General features: G+C 35.9%; 1 protein-coding gene across 1 annotated transcript in view; it reads left to right on the top strand.

Moving 5' to 3' along the window:
• VAV3 (vav guanine nucleotide exchange factor 3) overlaps nucleotides 1–16,419 on the top strand; it is a 353,758-nt gene that overhangs the window by 288,860 nt on the left and 48,479 nt on the right. The window lies entirely within an intron of this gene.

The raw sequence follows: 16,419 nt of genomic DNA, 5'->3' as shown, positions 1-16,419 counted from the left end.
CTGAGGGTAAGGGGCATGAGCTCAACAGAAAGATTAGCACACATGAGTGAAATTTGGCCAGGGGGAGAGAGAGAGAGAGAGAGAGTAGGGAAGGACTGGTAGATAATAATGCATTGTACACCTGTATAAATGATGGCTATTTTCTTTGCTTGAAACTATTTTATGGTCTGCCATCTTGTTATAGATGAATGCCCCTAGATTGAACATTTATCTACAACCACTGTAGCCAATGCTGTGGCCAATGACTTTTCCAAAACTCCACTCTTCTTAATATCCTACCCCTCTCATACCTCATCCTTCCCCAAACAGGAAGAGAGAATGTCAGACTGAAATTCTACTAACTCTTCAGTCCAGTCCTGCACATCCCACCCTCAAAACATACCTACATGTGTACCTGTAAGGTTTCTCTTATTCAAGACTTATTTTCCTTCTTGGGTGTTTCATCCCACATTTCATCAGCTGGTTCTTAATTCCTACATTTTCAACTTCATTCTCTCCACTAGCTCCTTTTCTATGACAAATAAATATGCTCCTCCCGTCTTAAAATACATTTACTCAACTTCTGTCTGGTTATGTTAGTCTCCCTCTTCTATTCTCAGAGCTAAGCTTTGGAGCACCTGGGTGGCTCAGTTGGTTGAGCATCAGACTTCGGGCTCAGGTCACGATCTCACCATTTGTGAGTTTGAGCCCCGCCTCGGGCCATGTGCTGACAGCTCAGAGCCTGGAGCCTCCTTTGGATTCTGTGTCTCCCTCTCTCTCTGCCCCTCTCCTGCTTGTGCTTGCGCTCTCTCTCTCTCAAAAATTAATAAACATTAATAAAAAAGCTAAGCTTCTTGAGAGAGTAGCCTATACTTGGTTTCTCCCTCCTTCTACCCTGTTTATAATATAGTCTGCTGCAGAAACTACTTCTTGGATCACTAATGCCACTTAAAAAAACAACAGTGTTGCAATATATAATAAAGTGCACTTATTTAAAGTGTACAATTTGATATGTTTTGACAAATGAATGTACAAATCAAAATGTCACTGATCAAGATGATAAAAATCAGCCCCCAAAGTTTTTGTGTGCCCCTTTGTAATTTCTCCTTCTTGCCTCTACCTGTTGTCCTTCCTCAGTCCCCAGGCAAGTACTGTTCTGCTTTCAGACTATGAGTTTGAATTTTTTTTTAATGTTGTATAGTACATCATATAGTACATTCTTTTTTGTATGGCTTCTTTGAGATTAAACCATGTTGCTTTGTGTAAGATCATTCTTATTAAAAAAATGTTTTTTAATGTTTACTTATTTTTGAGAGAGAGAGAGAGACAGACAGACAGACAGACAGGGTACGAACAGGGGAGGGGCAGAGGGAGATGGAGACACAGAATCCAAAGCAGGCTCCAGGCTCTGAGCTGTCAGCACAGTGCCCGACGTGGAGCTCAAACTCACTAACTGTGAGGTCATGACCTGAGCCAAAGTCAGACACTTAACTGAGCCACCCAGGCACCCTAATGGCTCTTATTTTTAAAAACTGACTTATCGATTGTATTATTGGCATACAAAAAGCTATACATATTTAATGTAAGCAACTTGACAAGCTTGGAGATAAGTATAAATCCTTGAGGCCATCACCACAATTTATGCCATAAATCTATCCTTTACCTCCAAAAGTTTCACCCTGCCCTCTTTATTTATTTTTGTGATAAGAATAATTACCATCTAGCCACTTAGCAAATTTTTAAGTATATAATGCCGTATTATTAAATACAGACTCTATGCTGTGCAGTAGATCTCTAGGACCTATTCATCTTGCATGACTTAAACTTCGTGCCCTTGGACTAAACTTTTCCCATTTCCACTTTCCATCAGCCCCTGGCAACCACCATTCTGTTCTCTATTTTTATGAGTTTGACTATTTTAGATTCTTCATGTAGACATAGCCAAGACATGGAAGTATCCTAATGTCCCTCAGTAGGTTAATGGATAAATAAAATGTGGTATGTATACACAATGGGATATTATTTGACTTCCAAAAGAAGGAAATCCTGCCATTTGTAAAATCTTGGAAGAACTTGGAGGAAATTATGCTAAGTGGATGAAGTTTTTTTCTTTTTATTGCTTATTATTATTCCCTGTATGGATATAGCACAATTTATGTATCCTTTAGCCTACTGATGGATTTCATGATATTACCAGTTTTTGGCTATTACAAATTAAGCTTCTATGAACTTTCAAGTATAAGTCTTTGTATGGACATATGGTCTCATTTTTAAGTAAATACTGAAAGGGGAATGTGGGTAGATGATATGTCTTTTCTTTTTTTCCAAAGGTGTTTTGACCCTTCTGGGTGCTTTGTATTTCATATGGTTTTAGAAACATCTTGTCAGTTTCACCAATACAAGCTTTCTAGGATTTTGATTGAGATTGTGTTGAATTATAGATCAATATAAGAAAACTGACATCTTAACAATATTGAGTCTTCTGACCATTCAATGTGGTATATCTGTCATTTATTTAGGTCTTTGATTTCTCAGCAGTGCTTTATAGTTGTTACAGTGAAGGAAGGATATACATATCTTTTGTCATATTTATCTCTATTTCATATTTTATTTGATACTATTGTAAATTATGGTTTTAAATTTCAATTTTTGTTTATTGCTAGTGTGTAGAAATATAATTGATTTTTATAAATTGATCTTTATCCTGCAAACTTGTTAAATTCACAGGAAATTTTTTCTATAAATTCTAGTAGATTTTTTTTAAATAGACACACAGTGTCAGTGAATAAACAGAGTTCTATTTCTTCCTTTGAAATCTGGATGCTTTCTATTTCTTTTTCCTGCCTTGTGACAATGGCTAGAATCTCCAGGAAATGTTGACTAGAATTATGGAAAAGGTATACTTGCTTTATTTCTGATCTTGGGGAGGGGGGGAAGCATTAAGTTCTTTACCATTAGGTATGTACCCTTTGTCCAGTTGAAGATGTTCCATGCTAGACCTAGTTTGTTGAAAGATTTTTTGGTTTTTAATCAGTAATTCATGTTGGATTTTGCCAAATGTTCTTTCTGCATCAGTAGAAATGATTTTATCATTTTTAAGCTTGTTAATATGGTGAATCACTGATTGATTTTTCAGATGTCAAACCAATCTTGCTTTCCAGAGATAAACCCCAACTGGTAATGATATATTGTCCTTTTTATTTATTGTTATTTTCTTGTAATGTCTTTGTCCAGGTTTGGTGATAGTTTAACACTCGATGAATAGAATCAGCATTTTTTTTTCCTAAAGTATTTTATAGAATTTATTAGGGAAGCTATCTAGGTCTGGAATTTCCTTTGCAGGAAGATTTTTTTTTTTTAATTACAAATTCAGTTTCCTTAGTAAATATATGTCTATGTGAGCTATCTATTTCTTTTTTGAGTGAGCTTTGGTATTTTTTGTGTAGAATCTATAGTGATGTCACCTCTCATGTCTAACATAGGTAATTTATTTCTTTGCTTTTTTTTTTCTAATCAGTTTAATTCGTCGCTTATGAATTTTATTGATCTCATACAACAAGGTTTTGTTTCATTGGTTCTATTGTTTTTCTGCTTCCTATTTCACTGATTTCTTCTCTGTTCTTTATTACTCCCTTTCTTCTGATTTTGGGTTTAAGATGTTCTTATTTTTCTCGTCTTTTAAGGTACTCATTGGTTTGAGAACTCCCTTTTCTAATATAGGCATTTAGTGCTATAAATTTGTAAGTTCTTTTTCTGATACCTAAAAAATTTTTGTGTGTGTTGCATTTTCATTTTTGTTGATGTTGAAATACTTACTAGTATTTCACTTTTTCACTTTCTTCTTCTGAGTCATTTAGAAGTGCATTACTTAGTTTCCAAATATTTGGGGATTCCCAGATATATTTCTCTTTTTAATTTTTAATTTAGCTCCATATCATAACAGAGTGTAGTTTGTAAGACTTAAATAATTTTAAGTTTACTAGGAATTGTTTTATGACCCAAAATATGGTATATCTTGATAAATGTTCTGTGTACACTTGAAAAGAATATGTTTTCTTCTTTTTTGGGTGGTGAGTGGGTTAGGATATTCTACAAATGCCAATTAAGTCAAAGTAATTGATAGTGTTGTTCAAATATTCTATATCCTTCTTTTTTTGAGAGAGAGAGTGAGCCTATAAGCAGAGGTGGGGGCTGGGTGTGTGAGTGGGTGAGTGATAGGGAGAGAGAGAATCCCAAGCAGGCTCTGCACTGTCAGTGCAGAAATGGATGTGGGACTCCATCTGATGAACTGTGAGATCATGACCTGAGCCAAAACCAAGAGTCAGACACTTAACCAACTGAGCCACACAAGCTTGGTTCTATATTCTTAACAATTAAGGGCATCACCATTCAATCTACCACCATCCTATAATAAGGTCTGAAATCTTTGTATATTCTCCTCCCCCTCTCTCATCCCTTTCCACATCTCTTTTATCATCAAATGCTTCTCATTGTACCTTCTAAATCACTTTCAGTGCGTTTTGTCCTCTTCATCTCTGTTGTCACAGCCTAGTTTTTACTCTAATCAACTGCTACATGACATCTGAGATCACCTCCTAACTGATCTTCTCCCCTCCAGACTTCATTTACCCTGGTTATCCTGCACACCACAGCAAAGTTCAGATGCGATTACATATAATTCCTTGTTAAAGTTTTGCAGTGTCTTGCTTCTGACCATGTAGAATTCACATTTCTTAACCTAAATGGAGGCGTTGTGAATAAACACACCTTAATCAGAAATAACATGCCTTTAAAAGAAGCAGTAGAGTGTACTTTTTAAGAACTTGGACTCAGGCAAGAATTCCTAGGTTCAAATTCCAGCTCTGCCAGGTTCCTAGCTGTGTGACTTTGTGCAATATTTAACCTCTCAGTGCCTCAATTCACTCATCTATAAGATGGGGTAATAATAGTATTCATTTTATAGAATTTCCATTTGCACTGTATGTGTTAATATATTAAAGTAAGCCTAGAACTGTACTTTGTACATAAAAAAATGTATAAGGAACATTAGTCGTCAGTGCTCTCGTTGTCATTATTATTATAAGAAAGGAATAAAAGAGAATTCTGTCCACTTTTGCCTGGCAATAGGAATAAGAGGATACATAAGACAGGAAGGGTTATGCAGAGAAGGCTCTGTTTGAACTGGTGGAGAGAGACAGACACGGGTGTGTAGGAATGATGAACACAAAGCATGTGTGTTTTTTGGAGGCAGCATATGGTTGGGTCATGTTTTTTGAGCCATTCACAATCTCTGTCTTTTGGGTGCATTTAGACCATTGCCATTCAAAGCAGTTATTGAAATATTGGATTACTACCTACCTTATTCATTATTCTTTTTTGTCTTCTACTCTTTTTCTGCCTTTGGTGGTTTAAACTGATCATCTTATATGATTGTGTTTTCTTTCTTAGCATATCGGTTATACTTCTTTTTAATTTTTATAGTGGTTTCCCTAGAGGTTACTATATAAAATTACAACTAATCCAAGTCCAGTTTCAAATAGCACTATACCACTTCCTGGTAGTGTGCATACCTTATAATAACAGAGTAATCCAAATTCCTCCCTCCTGTCCCTTGTATCATTGCTATCATGAATGTCACTTATATGCAAACATACATAGCATGTACATACATATCAGGTATGTAATATGAAAGCATATATAGATATGAGCATACATAATTGAATACATTGCCACTGTTATTCTTTTGAACAAACTGTTATCTGTTAGATCAATTAAAAATAAGAAAATAGTTTTTATTTTTACCTTCACTTATTTTTTCTTTGAGAATCTTCCTTTTTTTAAGTAGATCTGTGTTCCTGACCAATAGGTTTTCATTCTCTCTAAGGAGCATCTTTGAACATTCTTGCAAGGCAGGTCTACTGGCAACAAATTCCTGCAGTTTTTGTTTGCCTGAGAAGGTCTTTATTTTTTCCCCAGTTTTGAAGAATAATTTTGTAAGGTAGAGAATTCTATATTGGTGGGGTTTTTTTCTCTCAGACTTAACTATTTCACATCACTCTCTTCTTGCTTGCATGGTTTCCAAGGAGAAGTCTATACATCATTGTTCCTTTATATGTAAGGTGTTTTTGTTATTGCTTGTCTGGCATCTTTAAGGATTTGTACTTTGGGTTTCTGTAGTTTGAAACTGATATGCTCAGGTGGGTTTTTTGGCATTTATCCTGCTTACTATCATCTGAACTTCCTGAATCTTGGGTCTCGTGTCTGACATTAATTTTAACAAATCTCAGTCATTATTGTTTCAGGTATTTCTTCTCTTTGTTTCTTCTTCTGATATGCCCATTATGTACATATTACATCTTTTGTAGTTGTTCCCAAGTCTTGAATATTCTGTTGTTTTTCTCAGTTGTTTTTTTTTTCCTCTTTGTTTCTCACTTTGACAGTTACTATTGAGATAATCTCAAGGTCAGAGATTGTTTGCTTGGCTATGTCCATTCTGCTATTAAGCCCATAGAAAGCATTCTTCATTTCTGTTACAGTATTGTTGTTGTTGTTGTTGTTGTTGTTTATTTCTAGCATTTGTTTTTGGTTCATTCTTAGGATTTCTACCTCGCTGCTCACATTGCCCCTCTATTGTTACATCTTGTCCACTTTCTCCTTTAGAGGCCTTAGCATATTAATTGTGTTTGTTTTAAACTGCCAGTCTGATAATTCTAACATTCCTGAATGTCTGCTTCAGATGCTTTCCATGTCTCTTCAGGTTGTGTTTTTTGCCTGTTGGTGTTCCTTGCAATTTTTTCTTCATAACCAGACATGATGTGCTGGGTGAAAGGAGCTGCTGTCTAGAGGACTTAGGGATGTGGTGGTGAGATGGAGGGGGAGGGGAAGTATTCTGTGGCCCTATGATTAGGTGTCAGTCTTTTAGTAAGCCTATGCCTCTGGACAATGAACTTCACAAGTGCTGTTTCTCAACTTTTTTCTCCCTGTGATGGTGGGACAGGATGGCTAGAGTGAGCCTTTCCCCAGGTCAGTTGGATGTGTTAACACCCCAGGAGATCAGGCTCCCCTTAACTAGTTTCTCCAGAGAGCGGCGTGCTTTTTCCCTTTTGCCAGAAACTGAGGGGATTATTCTCCCATATTTACTATAGGAATCTGACTGAGCTCCTAAGCATAGTCTTAAAATATTGTGGGGCTCCCCTAAGACTGATCCCCCCTGGAATTTTAACTCTCAGAGCTGTGAGCACTGAGCCTCCAGCAATTTGTCAATTTAAGTTCAGGTTTTGCTACCCCAGTGCTGGCACCGAATCCCACAGCAATTTCTGCTAGTGAGGCTCTGCTTTGGCAAGCTGTGACTCCCTGTATTCACCTATCCATCTCTCCAGTCCTGGGGGCTGACATTTGTCCTGTGTCCTCCCCTCTCTTAGGGATCTAAGAAGAATTGTTGATTTTTTTTCAATCTGTTCAGCCTTTTACTTGTTAGGGCAGAGTGTTGACTTGCACGCTCCTTACGTGGAAGCCCTCTTTACTAAATTGTATTGCCTCCTATTCTTTTTAGACCATAAGAAAGACATTATTATTTGTCATTTCCTGTCAGCAGCCTGGAAGCATGAAGCTTTTCTGGTGTGATGGGTACAATGACTTTGGAAGCTCTCAGAAAAATTGTAAGAGAAATGAGACCATTGGATAACAAAATGCATGCATATGTCTGTTGAGAGGAAGATGTCTGATAGGAACAAGTAAGGCTAATGTCTAGAACAGAGCAAAACAATTAGCACATTTATTTCAGATCAGCAAATATATATTGAGTGTCAACTCTATAGTCAGTACTCAGACACTGTTCATGATTCAATTATCAACTCCAATTATTGGTTCGACATTATGTCTCCTGTCTTTAGAAGATCCATTCATGCTGGCTGGGAGCTAGCAGTCTGTTTGAATTTTCAGAGATAAGCTAAAAGTTCATCTAATGTTTTCAACAAGGATGTCGCATGAGTCAAAATTGTCTTATGTGTACTTCTAAGCCATCAAAGGGTTTTTTTTGTTTTTTGTTTTTTTTTTAGCCAACACATTCTAATTTAATCAACAAATTCTTAGTGAAAGAAGCAGTGGCACTGTGGGAAAACCCGATTCGGGTCATGCAGCTGTAGCCAAGTAACTGTATGGCTTGGGTCAAGTTATACCATCACTATATGGCTTAGTTTCTTCATTTGTTACATGATGGGGCTGGACCAGAGCACTGCTCACCATTCTGAGTCACTGCTCACCATTCTGAGTCACCTGAGGCTTTGCAATAATGTCAACACACAACCCCATTTCCAGAAATTGGGGTACTGTTGGTTTGCTTTGAATCCAGTAATGAGTAGTTTCTTTAGAACCTTAGATAAAATTTCATGTAAGACATTGACCAGGGTGATCCAATTAATTCCATGAAGTTATGGCATTCCCAGTTTAATCTTTGGCCATTGATAGCAAACCAAATTATTAAACGTAACTAGAAGATAAGGTTTATAGTGAACTCAATACTTGGTGTCTGATAGTTACCAAATAAAGGGAGCATTTTCAAAGAATTAGTATACAACTAAAATATATTTGAACAAACTTCGTACTGAACTTGATAGAAGTGTTTTCTTTGATTCAACAGGTACTTCACATCTTGCCATCTCTAAAGCCATCATGATAAAATCAGCTTTTGTTTTATAGATAGTACATATGGAAGGTACATAAAGGAACCTGGTCTGAATGTACCCTTACTCAGTGGCATGATTCAGAATGACATGTTTTAAAAAAATGCTAAACAAAAATATTTCCTCCTTTCGGGGTCTAAATGTATAAAGAATACTGCTGGTTTGGTCCTTTGAAGTCATGAGAGTTTGTAGGTGTGCTTACAGTGGATCCATGTACTTTAATTTGTCAGTATTCATATTCAAAGAAGATAAGTACTTTATGGTTTGCATCCCAAAGGATGGGACTCCTATATTGTGTGTGTATGTGTGTATGTATGTATGTATGTGTATACTGACCTTGCCATCTTTTGGCAGTATGACCTTAAATAGATTACCCTCAGTTTTATCATCTATAAAATGCATACAGAATAAAATAAATAATATATGAAAGAGGTCTAGCCCAGTGCTCATTAAACAGTAGCTTCTATTATTCATTCATCCAGATACTAACAAAATGCTTACTATGTGTCTGACTTTGTGTTCTGTACTGGGATGATCGCAAAAAAAGTTTCCTAACCTTGTGGCTTAATGACCTAAGGAATGATAAAAGCTCAGGACAGGTGATGCAGCTGGTTTCCATGTTGAGCTTTATATTAATGGGTTTGTCATCATATTGTTACAAATATATGTAAAGTTAAAACTGTGGATAACAGTCTAGATTAGTTACTGGGTTGTTACAGTGGCTTTGCATTTTAATTTCAAAAATGTCTTTTGTACTAGATAAGCGCTTTGGCTTATTTGGAAATTTTCAAGAAATTATGCTTTTTAAACTAAACTGTTGTCTGTTTTTTCAAGTGAGTTACTTCACTCATTAGGGTAGAAAGTTGGATTTTATTGTAGACTGTCATGTTTTCTACATACTCTGTATCCAGAGAATACAAATTATCCTCCACCCTCTATCAGGAACTTTCTATGAATAGCTATTAGAGTCTAGTCTGTATTATTATTATAACAACAGTAATTTCTAATGCTATCGAACTGAGTGGGTATCTGCGTTTTCATTATAACTTCTTTCAAACAATGAGTTGACAATTGAGCTGTAAAAATATTCTCTGTTCTGTCTTTGAAGGGATTCATTTTGGCAGCTTTTTCTTGTCATCTTTGTTGTCTTCTTTCTCTTTCCTTGAAAGTTCTATAAAATTATCTTCAAGTGAAATGAATGTAAAGTAGGAAATTGGCCATTTAGAGTATGTTTCCTACTGCAGGTGTAAGGCATAGTTTTTATGGAGAGTAAGGACATATGGAACCATTCTGATCATGTCACTGAACTGATCATAAACCTGTTGCTTTAAGTGATTTCAGTATGTGATAATAAGGATTTAATGGCTAAGGAGAACATCCTTCATGCTGAAAAGAGACTGTTCCTATTAAAAGTTTTATTTTCCACAGGAGAGATACAGATTAAACTTACTAGAGAGGAAGAGAGGGCAAGAGAAAGAAACAAACAAATGTAAAATCATGCCATGCCATCTATGGGTTTTGTTTTTGTTTTTAGATTTTTTTTTTTTTTACAATAGAGAGTTTTAAGTATTTTCTTCTTAGAATAAAGCTTATGAAACAATGAGGATCCTGTGCTATTTCATGGGGTTTTATTTGCTCCTTTGTCATTTATGAATACCCAAATGTTCCACAGGGAGAATTTTGTAAGCTAATTGGAACCAAAAAGCAATTATAAGAAGTAGAACTGTAATCAGTGTGCCAAAAATATACATTTTTATCCACAATGAAAGTTAAATAACCTAGAAAATAGTTGTGATACTTCACACTTGCAAATCATGCATCTACATGATCTTTATTCTAAGAAGTGAAAATGTTTTTACACACCTTCTGATTAATTCACAGAAATCTCCATAAAGAGGGTAAATTAGAATTGTGGTTTTAAAGGGCCAGATTTGTCATCCATCTATGTAAGATGGCATTTGTAGAATTAAAATTAGACTCTGTTTCAGACTTGTTGTCTCCTGCCTTAGTTCTGTTTGTTAGACTATCCTACCTTTGTTTTGGGAGAGACAGTTATAATTTTTAACACCTCTAAAGAAAACAGATTTTTAGAGGCAGTTTAGTTCTTTTTTGGTAGAACAATTAGGAAATACAACATTCCTTTATGTAGAAGTTCTTCCTTTTTTAATTTTTTTTTTTAACTCTTTGCCTCAGAAGAAAAACTAAAAAGTCAGACAATAAATAAAGCTTGGAGAAAGCTTGGGAGATTCTCCACAGGGAAGCATTCCTACTCATACTGCCTCCATAGGCAAGGAGCCTGGGAGAAGGGTGGTTCTTGACTTGGCCACGGGCAAGAAGGTGTTAAATTCCCCTTTGCTATCATCTTAGCCCTCAAGCACAGTGGTCATGGTCAAGTTTGCATGCAGCAGGTGGACCATTGTCTTAGTTTACCATGTCAAGAAATTTTACTTCCCATATGCCTACTATATTTAGTGTTCAGACAATCCAATTTTTTAACAGATATATTTTCCTCATTTTAACCTGGAAAAAAATAAGGGTTCAATTGGGAGGAATCTTTTTCATAGGAGACATGTTTTTTTTCAAACCTTTAGCCATTGATTCATAGTTTACATTCTGCCTGAATTTTCCCTTCTACCTCCCACTCTCTTAGCTAAATCCTTCTTTATCATCAAGCTCGATTTTGAGGTTACCTCCTTTGAGGTCTTCTCTGAACCAGAGAGCTTCTATCGTAACACTTTTAGTGTGTCTTTATGGTCTGTTCATTCTTCTCCCTGCCTGGTTAGAGCACCCTAGAAAGATCGGAACTATGGCTTTCATATCTTTAGTGTTGAGCATAAAGTAGGCATTCAGTCCATGAATAAAGCTGTTCAGAGCTGCTATTTCTATAATATGTTATTTACAAGTTTTCAAATTTATTGTTTATGAACCCAAATTACACTTTATGATGTTATCTGAAAGACGATTAAAATATTCATTCATCTTGTCAGATTTAAATTTATCTTTGTTCTCTCAGAATAGTCTTAAAGCTATTTAACCTTATGTCCTCAAATTCCTCATCTATAAAATGGAGATTTTAGTACTTAAATGACGCACAAGGGTTTTGTAAAAATCATAGGAAGTAAACTTGAAAGAAAATTGAAAAGAAGAAAAAGTGTATTTCTGTATGGCTAATGATGTTGATAGATATACTTCATTTTCCATAAGTGGGAAAATTGTTTTTTTTTTAATTAAAAAAATTTATCTTCCCCATGTTTAATATGAAGAGTCCTACTAACATATATAAGCTCATAGACGACTACTCTGCCCTCCCAATTTCTGTACCCAATTCCTGAAATTTCTTTAATCACGTATTAAACTTTTGACTCATAATTAAATATAAAAGCACAAGTGATAAATTCTGAAGGGAATAGTTAATGTAAACAAATAGGTAAGATCATGAGCCCTTTACTCAGAGCAAGGTTGGATGAGGAAGGCCTAAGATAGCCCAAGGAGAGTGAAGGAGATTGAGAAGGAAACTGAACAGGGGTTTACAGAAAACAAACTTGGCTTAGGGAATAGTTTGCTTACTTGTGGACTCAACTGTAGGAAGTATTGACCTTTTGTGCTGAGAGCCTTAAGCAATCTGTCCTGTAACCCAGGCCTGCCCAGAAATCCTCCAAGGCTCAGAAAGAGAGCTACAGTGGAATGGAGTTAGTAGGTGTTTTTTCCCAACATCTCTCCCTGCAACTTTATAGTAGCCAAATCATTTCAAAGGAGACTTCTCCTTTGCTCTACATGAAGACTTTATGGATTTCTTCTAGATCACACAAGACTATTAGCTACGATAGAATTTTCTAAAACTATTTTTTTCTCCTGACGTAAAATTCGGGTGTTAGGCTGCATCATAATCAGAGGCAAATAAGAACACAGACAAAAATTTTTTTAAAGAATAAAAATCTTTGTGAAGAAAACTGATTCTTGACACCAAAAGGCTCATTGCTTTGTCATTGTAATCCATAGAATAAACATCTCTGGGAACTGTTTTTCCCCACTCAGGTTCCTACTGCAGAGCATTTCTTTGTGAAATCCCAAACTTGGTCTTGGTCATCTTAGTGATACCTTTTTAAGCAGTGCCAGAGCACAATTTTAAGGTATTCCCCAGTTAAACTTGGCTTTGCTTCTAAACTGCCTCTCAGCACTTGTCCGTCCCTTCTATAAAATCAGGAGAAGCCAAGGCAGAATTGAAATTGTGGATGTAGGGGTTAAAAAGCTATGTGAAAATAGTACAGTTTATTTGGTAATAGTATGTCATGCAGTCATGAGACCTTTATTTTGACAGGTGTTTACCTCAAAATATTGCATTAAATCAGAGTCCCTAATTACAGGGAAGAAGAAAAAGGCAGAGCGTGACTGTAATAGAACAGGGGAGGCCTGGGAGAGATGATTATAGACGATAATAGACATTAGTGAAGGCCCGTAAGAAACATTGTCCCTGGGTGAATGCCAACTGGCTTTGATTGAATAGATCATAAACTGAGTTTGCAGGAATGTTTCCAAGTATACACACTGTATTGTGGGAATTGGCAAACCTCCTGACAAAGTAGGTGAGGTCCTAATTGTTAATTCTCAAGATGGGCATTTTTAGTTAACAGCTCTTAACTTGTACTTTTCCTGTGTTTGGTACAGGGCAAAATGTAGGTTATAATCTACCTGGAGGAGGACACTGCTGTCTAAGGAGAAGTTTAGACCGTGAAGTATTACCTCCTTTTTATCCCAATAGAAAGTAACATCATTAAGGGGACAGTTCTGAGAAATTCTGTTGTGTACTTTTTCTTCCATTATTTTATTACCATATAAGCGGCATTCTGCCGTAATTACTACAAGTGTTTCAATCACAGAATACCTTCAGTGGACCATCAATCTGAAATTACATCTGATATAACTGTTGATTTGACAGCACGAGTGGTTTCAATAGAGTGTACACAGGCATGTGGCCTTAAGGCTATGTTTCAAATAATTTGTCAAATTATAACATATTGGATTTTAATTATTCATGGTAATTTGAATTCCTGAAGAGTGAATGAATGAATGTAATTTCTAAAAAGTCAATCCTGTGTACCGTGGAAAATAGAGGACTTTACACCAAGTTAAAATGAAAGTCATTTAGGACCTGAAATGTCGTTATCTTCTATAAATAAGTGTAATCAGATTAAATTACTGACATACTATTCCTAATTAAAAATTTGTGGATCAAATACGTCTTGGTAACAGTAACTGACTGGAGAACTATAGGGACTTAGGAAAAGTGCTCATATAAGCAAAGCACTTTGGTGGTAAAAGACACCTCAGAAATCCTTGGGTCAAACTCTGTCATTTCACAGAGGAGAATATTGAAGCCATGAAAGGTTAAATGACTTACTCAAGGATCAGAAGAATAGGAATAGAACATCAGACTCCCAACTGTCTATGCATATAAAATTATTACCTCATAGGTTTTTTTCTCTAATCCAGAATTCTGCAAAAATCTACGAAAATAACCAGAGCAAAGCTAATTAAGGAAACATTATCTGAATGAGATCCTTGAAGATGGTAACCAAGTTTATTCATTTTTAATCCCCTAGGATGTAGCATAATGCCTCACACATATTAGGTAGTCAGTACACTTTTCATTGTAGCAGTAATTTTGTTCTTAGTAGAAAGGAAATTCTTTTAAAATATCTAATTCTTAGTAGAAAATTACTTAGGAGAAAAATATCTAATGCCGCCATGACCATTTGACGTGGATGGTGCTTCGTGATTACTTAGGACTAAAATCACCAAGGATAAGAAAACATCCATTAGTAGTTTGCCAAGAAAAACAATTTTCTGTATTTTGGACCTTTGTCAAGCCTGGTTTACTTTTTCAGTTATATGGCTTCTCCCCAAATAGAATTTCTTCCAAGATGTGGTAGAACCTTGTTCTTCTATCCAGATTTTGTATTAAGTAACCACTTAGGATTTGGCTTACCTACATGCAGATTGGTTTTTGCTTGCTAAAATTTTTTTTTTAATTTCATCAAAGATATTCTCTTGTTTAATTGACCAGAAAATCAGAGTTACAAGATTTTGGTTCAGGATTACATCATGTACAATATCTTACCTAGTGAGACTTTAGAGGAAAAGCCTCAAGACGCCCAAAACAAGAGAGTTCCCTTCCCTGCTAGAGAAATCCAGGAACCCCATAGAATACATTTTTTGGATAACAAGAAAAATGTTCTGCAAAGTCTCAAGCTGCTGTTACATTCATCTCACATATAATAAGTGTAGAAATATAGCTTATGGCTTTTTAGTGGGGTTTTTTCTTAGTGTACATTTCACAACTTTAAAATTTTTTTAGAGTTTTTGACACTTCCTTCTGCCAAAATCTCAGTGATGTAGTAAACACAAACAATTTTGCATGCATTCAAAAAGACATCACATATAATCGAGGCTTTTGTCGTATGTTTTGATGATTCGATGCAATTATAAACCCTTACAGATTGGAGGTAAATTTAATTTCAAAGATCCTAGACCAAGATGCAAGCTTTTAAAAGTTATTCGGAATTCTCAGCCCATGACAGCCGCTTAACTGCAAATGAACAAGGCTAGGAATATGAATTTTATATAGTCTTTTGAAAAACTTTGGAAGTGTATGCATTGGACAACAGTTAAAGATCCTATTCTCTTTTGACTAGCTAATGATAAAAACACATGGCTGTGGTTTTGTTCTTATGTGCGTGCATGAGTATTTTGGAAATCATTGTAATGACCATTCAGTATAACCCTATGCATTATGCTTGGCAAATTTTCAAGTTGTTCACTGGTGGAAAAATGCATACCTTACTCATCAGGTAAGAAACAGTTAATGATAAAAGAATGTGTGTACTTGGAAGAAAACATGGGCACATTTGAGATAAAGAAATGGACTCTCTGAATGTAGTATTTATGGTTCAAGATTTTGAGAATCTGTGTTACTTGTGGCCTAGCAAACTGTCTTAAGTATAAGGAGGATGGTGAGACTATTCACTAGGCTAGGCATTTCTGTGGTAATAACACATGAATAGCCAACAAAAAAAAAAACTTTTGACCTGAGAAAATTGATTGGGAATAATCAAAAAGCAGTATTGTGGGGAAAAAATAGAAAATTGTTATTTTTAGCATTCATCAAGTGCTTTCGCACATGTTAATTCTTTGATCTTTGTATTACCCTAGTGAGGCATGTGTGGCAGATCTTGTCATCATTCTTGTTTTACCACTGAGATTTGCCTAAGGTTACACAGTTGTTTTTTTTATAGCAGAGCTGGAGAGAGAATGACCTCTTCCAGTGCCACATCCCTACTGTGTGGTAATGACTTTCTGTGTTTTCCAAGAACTAGCACTGGTGTATATCTAACTGATAACAATTGTTACAGTATGATGGCAGCTAGGATCGCAGATGGCCCCTTAACCAAAGGTCAGTTTCAGACAGGATCTTTGTCCTGGTCTTCTCTCCTTTTCCTGTCCTTTGCATGTACTCACAAAGCCTGTCAGGATAATTGCAAAAATAGTGTGTGGTACAAGCTATCCGTCATCTTTCCATCCATCTGGTCAGTAAATTAATTTGTGTATTTGCCTATATTCCCACAATTCATGGCTACCCTGTCTGTTTTCTTCCCCCACATACTCAGACTGTACATTTCTGACAGCGAGAGAGGACTGGGTAGGGTGACAGTTGCTCTGGCCATTTACCCATGTGTGATAAATTGCTTAGTAATCTCCACAG

This window comes from Leopardus geoffroyi, chromosome C1, assembly GCF_018350155.1.
Source record: "Leopardus geoffroyi isolate Oge1 chromosome C1, O.geoffroyi_Oge1_pat1.0, whole genome shotgun sequence".
NCBI classification, from domain to species: domain Eukaryota; kingdom Metazoa; phylum Chordata; class Mammalia; order Carnivora; family Felidae; genus Leopardus; species Leopardus geoffroyi.
The sequence above is the reverse complement of the archived record's forward strand: the minus strand, read 5'-3'. Positions and strand labels throughout refer to the sequence as shown.